Source organism: Vanessa tameamea, chromosome 26 (genome assembly GCF_037043105.1).
Source record: "Vanessa tameamea isolate UH-Manoa-2023 chromosome 26, ilVanTame1 primary haplotype, whole genome shotgun sequence".
Taxonomy (NCBI): Eukaryota; Metazoa; Arthropoda; class Insecta; order Lepidoptera; family Nymphalidae; genus Vanessa; species Vanessa tameamea.
In genome coordinates, this window is record NC_087334.1 from 7,878,159 (window position 1) to 7,888,626 (window position 10,468).

General features: G+C 33.7%; 1 long non-coding RNA gene across 1 annotated transcript; it reads left to right on the forward strand.

Annotated features, from left to right (window-relative positions):
* The first annotated feature begins 9,181 nt into the window (after positions 1-9,181).
* Positions 9,182-10,338, forward strand: LOC135194170 (uncharacterized). The gene is made up of 3 exons (XR_010309692.1): positions 9,182-9,221; positions 9,660-9,835; positions 9,970-10,338. It is a non-coding gene; the product is annotated as an uncharacterized LOC135194170 (long non-coding RNA).
* Positions 10,339-10,468: the final 130 nt, after the last annotated feature.

Below are 10,468 nucleotides of genomic sequence, written 5' to 3' on the forward strand. Positions count from 1 at the left end.
ATGTTGATTAAGTATATTCAAATTCGTTTAGTAAAATTATAATGACTAAACAAATTTGCATTATAAACGCAAAGACAGAAATATTAATCAACCAATGAGACAAGCTCTTACGCTCTTTCTCCTGGCTATTTCTATTCATATTGAATATGTATATATAAATAATAAAATTGACAAATAAAAAAAGATTCGTTGAGTTTCTTTCACCGGTAATGTAATACATTAAAAAATATTTTTATAATTTTAACTTTTTTTTAAATTCTATAAAACGTCATAAGTGTCAATTCCCACTTCCCATATCATTCATCATCGGTATTGCCAGCCCAATACATCATTTTGGCATTTTCTTTGAATTTAAATAATAAAATAAATTACATTTATTTTATCAGTGCAGTGAAATAATTATTACAATTAGATTTTATTATCTAATTCGTTTGTTGTATTTGTTGGAAGTCATTTTGCATCATTTCAGATTATTAGCGGTCATCCAATTTAAAGGTTAGTATTTGTACGGAAATGTCGGATATTTTTGGCTTTTATTATTATTCCATAATTATTTCCTTGATTTAAATATGGATATAATTCCTATTTAATTTAGGGTATTTTGTAGTGATACTGGCCACACTTCCTAAACCTTTCTACCCTAAGTTTCAAGAATTTTCGATTTCGTTCTTTTTACATTTTTATATTATCGGTTTAACACCGAATTCAAACTTCAAATTCGATATACTGAATATATCGGTGAGTTTTCCTAATAGTTGAGTTTCTTAATTTGTGATTGACTTCCTTCAAGAAAAGAGCGTACTCTTTCCTGAAAGGCCGGCAACGCACCTGCAAGCCCCCCGGTGTTGCAGATGTCCATGGGCGGTGGTAGTCACTTTCCATCGGGTGAGCCTCCTGCTCGTTGCCACCTCTAATATAAAAAAAAAAAAAAAGACTAGTATCCAGTGCTATAATAGCATATATCTTTTTAGAATATTTTAATAATGGAGTTTTGAAGTTTGATAAAACTTTTTAGAACATTTAATTCTACCGACCTATAAAAATTTAAAGTATTCAATTCTGGTTTTTCCTAAAATTAATTAGTTTGCAATTCAAAAAGTCGTAGTCATGTTTAATTTGTGGTTTACAGTGATCTTTGACCCATTAGAATGATTCTCCGGAGTTGAAATCGTCATTTAAAGTAAGCAGGACTTTACACCTCCAGAAGGTACTGCTTACATCCCTCGTAAAAGGTATTTATCTCTTGGTTATTTACTTGATTATTGAACCTGTATATTTCGTGTTGCAGGAGGTTTTTTTTACCCACCACATGGATTTGAAATTTTAAGTTGAAATATTAAGTGCTCTATATACTTTCATCGGGTTCAGGCTTGCTTGAAATTGCCGCCAAAGAGTGACAGACAGACAGATAAAGTTACTTTCACATATAAACATATTAAAGCCAAAAAAAATATTTTTAATCTAGAATTAAGCAAAATTCATAATTTTCTCTAATTAAAATTGTAAGACGAATTGTAGGCGGTTAAGTAAAGATAGTTTGATTAGCAAATACTGAGTGTGTATAATATTTCCTTATACTTCAACGGCGTCGTTGGTCTAGACATGGGGCTTCGGACAACGTCTCATAAGATCTAGACAGTAAGCTGCCAAGGATCAGGACTCCTCACATTGGGACTGTGAACAGTTCTTCTAGCTGTAGATCAAAAGTTTACCAGCGTTTTGCCACAACCGAACTTTCTTTACAGGATGCCTGCGCCGTTGGCACAGAATTGTCTTCTAGAATTTGTAGCGGAATGTTACAGATTGCGTGGATATCGCAGGATATTCTACGACATAGCGTCAAAATTCTAAATTTCACCCGCACCACCTAGATGTCCGAAAATCCACAACAGCGCGATTCTTAAGACATTTTCTGCCTCGCACAGCTACTCTGTGGAACCAGCGTTCGCCGGTGGTTTTTCCGAACCTATACGACTTGGGAACCTTCAAGAAAAGAGCGTACTCCTTCCTTATAGACCGGCAACGCACCTGCAAGCCCCCCGGTGTTACTGATGTCCATGGGCGATTAGATTTTCTCAGTATTTTACAATAATACAAGTATATAAAACGTAATGGAATCGTGGCAAAATTGTCGCAATAAAATTCATTGGCCGGTAATAAACACGTAATGGAACAGTGTTGTAAAGGACTCGTAAAATAGTTTGGGTGTTTAGTGCCCGGTCGAGGCTGCGTCGTAAAATGTCGGAGCATTTGAATTGCACTGTTTTGTTATTGGCGGCAAAATTTTTTTGGTGCCCTTTTTTGTGGTAATGAGGAATGTCATTAAATATTTTTAATTTCAGCATTGTGTTCTGTGGTGCGTTTCAAGTTTTTTCTCACGTAATAGCTCTACGGAATACATTTTTATTGGCCGGATATGGGGTTGGTTCCGGAACAAATTTACATATTCTTTGAACACTAATCGAATGACATTGAGTCCGCTGGTTCAATGGCCGTTTAGTAAATACCTAGGCTGTTAATTAAAATGCTAATTAAACTTGTTTGCAGCCTGTTTTTATACTACCTTTGTTTTTATGATTCCATTTATTTGTAGTGTTTTTTCTTTTATATATTTTCTGTTTGTATTTTGTTTTATATTCATTTTATTTACAATATAATGTATTAATTTATAAGGTGAATAGTTTGAAACTTTTTTCTTTTAATTTAAACAATGTCTCCTTTCGAAGGTGTTGTGTATAATTTAGCCTTTTTTCTGATTTTTTTAAACGATGAGTTAGACTGTAAGATATTACATAAAATTTTGATGTATTGTGTATAGAATTAGATAATTTGTCTATGACGTTGTCTAGCCCGGATCAATAAATAAATAAAAGAGAAGATTTTTGTTTGTTAGTAAACAACAAAATCTTCTTCTTGGTGGCAGAGATTTGAGCCCGTCTGGGTACCAGTAATATTTAGAAAAAGCGTTTCAGATCTGCTAAATTCACCCAAACGCACTAAAAAAGTAGACGAACTTTATTATCTTGGTGTGCATGACAACTAACCTTGATAACTACCTTGACAATCAACAAATGTCATACTACTTTATTAGTGTGCGTGTACGTAGTGGAAAACTGTTTTTTAGCTTTAACAGTCTATCTAGACATATAAATATTCAAAGGTAGTCTTGTAGACATAAATGGGATTCCACGCGTACGAAACCGCGTTTTCGCCTAGTATACAAAAACAAAGTAAAGAATATAAAATCTAAAGTCCAGTTTTGATGACTACTGAGTAACAGTTAATGAAGCAACAAAGAGTTTTAATAATAGATCAATTCATGTTCGTACGCTCAATGTTAGCTCGTAAACTATAAACCTGTACGCTTGTGAGTTATTCGACTAAATCAGTTTGATACAAAGGTTTATTTGTCGTACTTAGCTTTCAGCTTACTTGCCAAATTGGCGTTCTGTTTATCGGGATTAGAAAAGGGATCGAGTATTCAATTTCTACTAATGTAATTTGTGTTTTAAAATAAATTTGTTTGTATTAATTTTACGGCAATTGAAATTTGCGTCATAAGCGTTTTCAAATTCGTGAAACGATTCGTAGGATAACTATACAGACGGGCTTTGTGCAAGCCCGTCTTGATAGTTATTACCCACTCATCAGATATTCTACCGCCAAATATCAGTACTCAGAATTGCTCTGTTCCGGTTTGAAGGGTAAGTGAGCCAGTGTAACTACAGGCACAAGCGACTTAACATGTAAAATCCCAAGGTTGGTGGCGCATTCGCGATGAAAGGAATGGTTAATGTTTCTTACAGCGGCATTGTCTACATCATCAGGTGGACCATTTGCTCGTCCGCCAACCTACACCATAAAAAAACGTAAACGTTGCACCCTTTTTCGACCTTTGAAATTTTACTCTCAGACGTCGTGAACCATGATATTACAGTGATGAATTAAACGTAAATTAACCACCAGTTCGGTGTCGTAGATTCTACCGAGAACCAAAGCGGTCTCAAGCTATGCTGGGGCCCTTGGGCACCCATGAATTTGGGGCCCTTTTGGTAGATATTTACTACCATGTACAAATAATTTAATTATAATTGCTATTGTGACTATAGTCACTAGCCTTTTGATAAATATGTTAGTTATTTCTTACAAAATAATATGGCAATTTTGAAAATATACATATCAGTCAACGTGAGCACAAACGTGTAAAATAAATTGTTGATTCTTCGGGGCCCTGGGCATATGCCCCGTGTGCCCCATGGTAAAGATGGTAATGCCGAGAACTGACAAGGAACATTAAATTTAATCTTTCAACCATTTTAATTACAGTGTTTATGCAATAAAATCCAAATAATTTTGTATATTATTGTACAATATTTGTATAATCTGCCTGAAAATCAACAAATACTAAGTTCAAACCTTTTTATAATCAATATAATCTGGTATCGATTGTATTCATGATATGAGATTTGAATTTATTGATAGAGCAAGTTAAAATATCTGTAGAATCTTATATAGAAACGAACAACGTGCCGTCGGAAACTGGGTGTTATAAGTTTACCTTTCCTCGTCGTATCGATACAATAATTGTCACTGTTTCTTTCAACGCTTTTATATATAACTGTGAACATACATAATATTGTTGTACAGATATTGTGACGCAACTGTGAGTATACCCACTTTATTAAAAACATCCCGAATTTCCTTCGGGATGTTTTTGAACATTTCTAAACATATTGAGCTCCGAGATTATAAATAAATTGGCCAGTTCTTTATCAAAATGGAAATAGTTTCAATATCTGTAGCATTACCCCAGAATAAAATCCAATCCAAAGTTTGCCGCCTTCCGCATCTTAATTCATGTTTTCACAATGATTGAAAGTATAACTTGAAATTTGGTGATGTCCTTCTGACCGATTTCGGTGTCGTCTGTCATTCGGAAAGGAAAAGTGCACAGGACTAATTTTATAAGTGTCAAGTGTGTGCGCTAACACAGGTGCACTCTATATTCCCTCATTCTCATAATTCGAATGAACGTTAATTTGATACGATCGGAGAGTGTTCCAAGGATTTGTGTGCTTTTGGGGCGTGTGGCGTGGGTTGTGTGTGTAGTAATATTTAACCTCCTTGTTTTTATATCATTTTATAACTTATATCATATGTCACTCTTAAGAACTATGTACTTTTATTATGTAGAATAAAACCGTCTATACGAGGTGTTATCTTATTACAATTTATTCTACATAATATTTTAATGTGTTTACAAGATGGATAAATACTTGAGACCTGATCGCTTAGATATTGATCCCTCCAATAGTTCTGCAGCGAAACATTGGGAACATTGGAAAAGGACATTCGAGAGTTTTCTATCGGCTTCTGATTTTTCTCACATGTCAGAAAAAGTACTGACTTCTTATAAAAAACTTGATTTACTTATAAATCATGTATCTTCTAATATATATACATACATCAGTGAATGTTCCACGTATGAAACAGCAATAGCTATATTGGATAAAATATTTATAAAACCCAAAAATATAATTTTTGCAAGACATGCTCTAGCAACAAGAAAACAACAAATTGAAGAGTCGATAGACAATTATTTACAGGCATTAAAACAATTAGCAAAAGACTGTGATTTTAAAAATGTTGATGCAGAAACAAATAGAAACGATAACATACGCGATGCATTTATTTCTGGAATACAATCTAATAAAATAAGACAACGTCTCCTTGAAAATTTAGACTTATCACTCGATGACGCTTACAATCAAGCCTTGTCTCTAGAGGGAGCAGAAATTAGTTCTCAGCAGTATAATATCAGCGTTAATGCTATTGAAAATAATAAATCTAGAGATAATAGTATGTTTGTACGACCAGAATCATCTGAATATGATAGTAGAAAAAGTTCTTCAGAAGCAACTAATTATAAACGGAAATGCTTTTTTTGTGGTGACCGTATTCATATTCGCAAAAATTGCCCTGCACTAGATGTAACTTGCCAAATGTGTGGTAAGAAAGGCCACTTTGCTAACGTTTGTCGCAGTAAAATATGTAATAATGCGGCAACAATTAAACAATTCGAATCATCTGCATGCATAGTAGCTGCTTCTCCAAGCTCGTTAAAAAAAGCAACGTTGCCTGCCTACATAAAGGGAATTCGAGCACACGCGTTAATTGATACTGGAAGCTCAGTGAGCTTTATTAATGATAATTTTTTTAAGCTTTGCGGATTAAAGAAATTGCCTAGTAATCAAACTATTTCTATGGCATCGACTAATTTTACATCACTAGTTGATGGAAAAACTATTGTATCAGCAAAAATAGGAAATCACGATTACGATGACTTAAATTTATTGATTGTAAAAAACCTTTGTGCTGATTTAATTATAGGTCACGATATACTGGAAAAACATTCATTTTTAGAATTTTCTTTTGGAGGGCCTAAAGAGCCGATAATAGTTTGTAATGTAGCAGAAGCGTCAATTCCTGCCGTTCCTTTATTTGCAAATATATCTGCCGACTGTAAGCCGATAGCAATAAAGTCTCGCCGATTTAGTCAAGATGACAAACAATTTATTATTCAAGAAATTAGAAAGCTTTTAGCTGAGGGTATAATTGAAGAGAGTTCTTCGCCCTGGCGAGCTCAGGTCTTAATAACAAAAAATGAAAATCATAAAAAACGTCTTGTTATAGACTATTCACAAACAATAAATAAATATACGCAATTAGATGCATATCCGCTTCCTAATATAGAAGAAATGATTTCTCAAGTATCGAAATATTTTTTCTTTAGCACAATAGATTTACAGAATGCCTATCACCAAATACCGATACTTGCTAAAGAAAAACAATATACAGCTTTCGAAGCAGATGGAAATCTGTATCAATTTCGACGTATTCCCTTTGGAGTTACTAATGGCGTTTCCAGCTTTCAAAGAATCATTGACTGGGTGTTAAAAGAAGAAAAACTCAAAGATACATTTGCCTACTTAGATGACATTACTGTTTGTGGTAAGACATTAACCGAACATAATGAAAATTTAGAAAATTTTTTAGCTGCAGCTAGAAAGTATTGTCTCACTATTAACAAGGATAAAAGCAAATTCTCTCAAACAACGATAAATATTTTAGGATATAATATTAAAGATCAAGTTATAAGACCCGATGCTGATCGCCTTCGACCTCTAACGTCTTTACCACCACCAAACGATTTACCATCCCAACGTCGGATCGTTGGAATGTTTGCCCATTACAGTCGATGGATACCTAATTTCTCTGAAAGAATTCATGCTATATCTCATAATAAAATATTTCCATTTTCTGAAGAATTAGTACAAAGATTTCAATCATTAAAATCAGACATAATTAAATCAGCTGTGTATGCAATTGATTATAGTCTTCCACTTACTGTCGAGACTGATGCCTCTGACCATTCTATTGCTGCTGTTTTATCCCAAGATGGTCGACCTGTCGCATTCTTTTCTAAAACATTAAATCTAACAGAACAAAATCATTCAGCCATTGAGAAAGAAGCTTATGCCATAGTAGAAGCTTTAAAAAAATGGAAACATTATCTTATTGGTAAACCTTTTCGACTAATAACCGATCAAAGATCCGTATCATTTATGTTTAATAACAAATTGACAAATAAAATTAAAAACGAAAAAATACAGAGATGGCGTTTAGAACTGGCACCATTTAAGTACGATATAATTTACAGGCCAGGTAAGCAAAATGATATTGCAGATGCATTATCACGTATTTGTTCCTCAGCTCAAGTACAACACACAAAATTGATTTCATTACATGAAGCTTTATGTCATCCTGGAGTTACAAGAATGGCTCATTGGATTAAAACAAAGAATCTACCATACACTATAGAAGAAATAAGAAACATGATAAAATCTTGTCGTGTTTGTTCAGAAATAAAGCCTAATTACGTACGGAATCCTATTCCTAGACTTAACTTAATTAAAGCAACAGCTCCATTTGAAAGATTAAGTCTAGACTTCAAAGGACCAATTCCAAGCAATACGAAGAACAAATATATATTAACAATAATTGATGAATTTTCGCGTTTCCCATTTGCATTTCCATGTGCCGATATCACTTCAAAAACTGTTATTAAATATCTAAACGAAATATTTCTTACATTCGGTATGCCATCTTTCATACATTCTGATCGTGGTACAGCATTCATGTCTTCTGATTTAAAAGAATTTCTTTATAATCGTGGCATTGCAACCAGTCGAACTACACCATACAACCCGCGAGGTAATGGTCAAGTAGAACGCCTTAATGCTACTTTATGGAAAGCTGTACAATTAGCAATACGTTCGAAAAACATGTCTATTGAGAATTGGGAACTCGCCCTGCCTCAAGCATTACATTCTATCCGCTCTCTTCTCTGTACTGCTACAAATTGCACGCCACACGAAAGAATGTTCACACACACAAGAAAATCAGCAAACGGTGTATCAGTACCTAGTTGGTTGATAAATTCGGAGCATGCACTTATGCGAAAATGCAATCGCACTAATAAATATCAACCACTAGTTGAAGAGGTGGAATTAATACACGTTAATCCAAATTATTCCCACATACGTTTATCGGATGGTAGAGAAACTACCGTTTCAAATCGTAATTTAGCACCTTTAGGCCAAAGTCAAAGAGAATTTGATGTTTTAAGTGAAAATGAGGTACCGATTGATGAAGAACAAAATTCACCAAGGGAAGATAATACATCAGATTCTAATTATGAATCCACCGAAGAGCTGCCACCTGAAGGAAATCGATCCAATTCTATGGAAGAGGAAGCAACTTTGCGTAGATCAAATAGAGAGCACAGACTTCCTACACGACTGCAAGACTATGTTTTAAATTAAAGTGTGGGTGAATGTAGTAATATTTAACCTCCTTGTTTTTATATCATTTTATAACTTATATCATATGTCACTCTTAAGAACTATGTACTTTTATTATGTAGAATAAAACCGTCTATACGAGGTGTTATCTTATTACAGTGTGATTTATTCAATAATCAATGTATATTTTATTTAAACAATGTTTGTGTTAAAATTTTTCATCAAACCTTTTTAGAATAATAAATTAAATGTCAGCTGGCAGATAAACTTTTAAACCACACGACATTCTTTTTGGCAGATCAATCAATAACAAAATTTCCGTCCGTCAAGACATTAAAATATAAAAAAAATAGGTAAGTATTCTTAAATATATATATTTAAATAATAAATCGGTTTTAAACAAGTGCAATTATTAATAATAATTAATATAATCTAAGAATACCGTATTACAGAATTACGTTCGGTTAGTGTCAATAACACTAACCGAACGTAATTTACAATTAATTCAATGTCAATAAAACTTTAAATGGAATTTGACCCATAAATTAGCAAATTTATTGACTCATTAAACACTAACGAATTTACTTTTAATTTTTTTAGTAAGTGGTTAGTTAAAGAATGTTGTCTCCTTCTTTCGAATGTCAAATAATAGATGTCAGAAAGAGAGAATCACTGTAAAACTAAATCAGATAAAAAAGGCTAAGTGCGGCAATAAGCGTGTAGAAATAGTTTACATTTGCAAATTTAAAACAGAACTTATAATACTACAATTCTTCATTTTTTTCTATAGTCAAGATCATACAGGTGTGTTCACAGATGACCGCCATGGTCTGTAGTAGACCATGGGTTTAGTCCAAGGTTTCTTCTATCTGCTCTTAGCTATTCTCACATCACTGTCCAGTGCTTTTGGTTGTACGAGGAAGGTATACATCGCCTGCAGGAAACCTGCGCCTTGTGGAAAGTAGATCTTGGTAAGACCTAACGAACATCGTTCTTTTACGTACTTAGTCTTCTGACCAGTATAACTCTAGAAGCCCTTTGATTTTCCAAGAATTTTTAATATACAAACTTCACCGAAGCAGATGAAATTTAATTAATTTTTCAGATATAATATGGCTAAAGCGGATTGGACATTTCTCTACACGATGGTCTTCGCTCTGTTCTCAATGTTTGGAACAAGCTTAGCCTGTTGCAAGAAAAAAATTCCATGTACCGGGCGTGCGCCATGTAGGAGAGGACCTTTCCGAAACTAGCCTTAAAATCACCTAATTTTCGGCACAAGGTGATAATTATTCGTGCATAGAAGACTAGTGAATGAATCCCTCATTCATATTTAAAGAAAATATGTCAGACCAGTCCAAGATACATATTTCAACATACACGAGAACACATATGATCCTGGATTTGCTATTGGAGTCTCGAAAACTTTTGCAAGAATTTCATAGATTTACAAATGTAACCAATGTGCTTAATGTAAAAATTTATTTCAAGCAATAAAAAATTGTATCAGAACATTTTTCCAGTTTTATTTTCTGTGTAATTTAGAAATATTGTTTTGGGTCAAATTCCACCTTTAGTTTAGTACTCGTACCTTTGTAGATTAC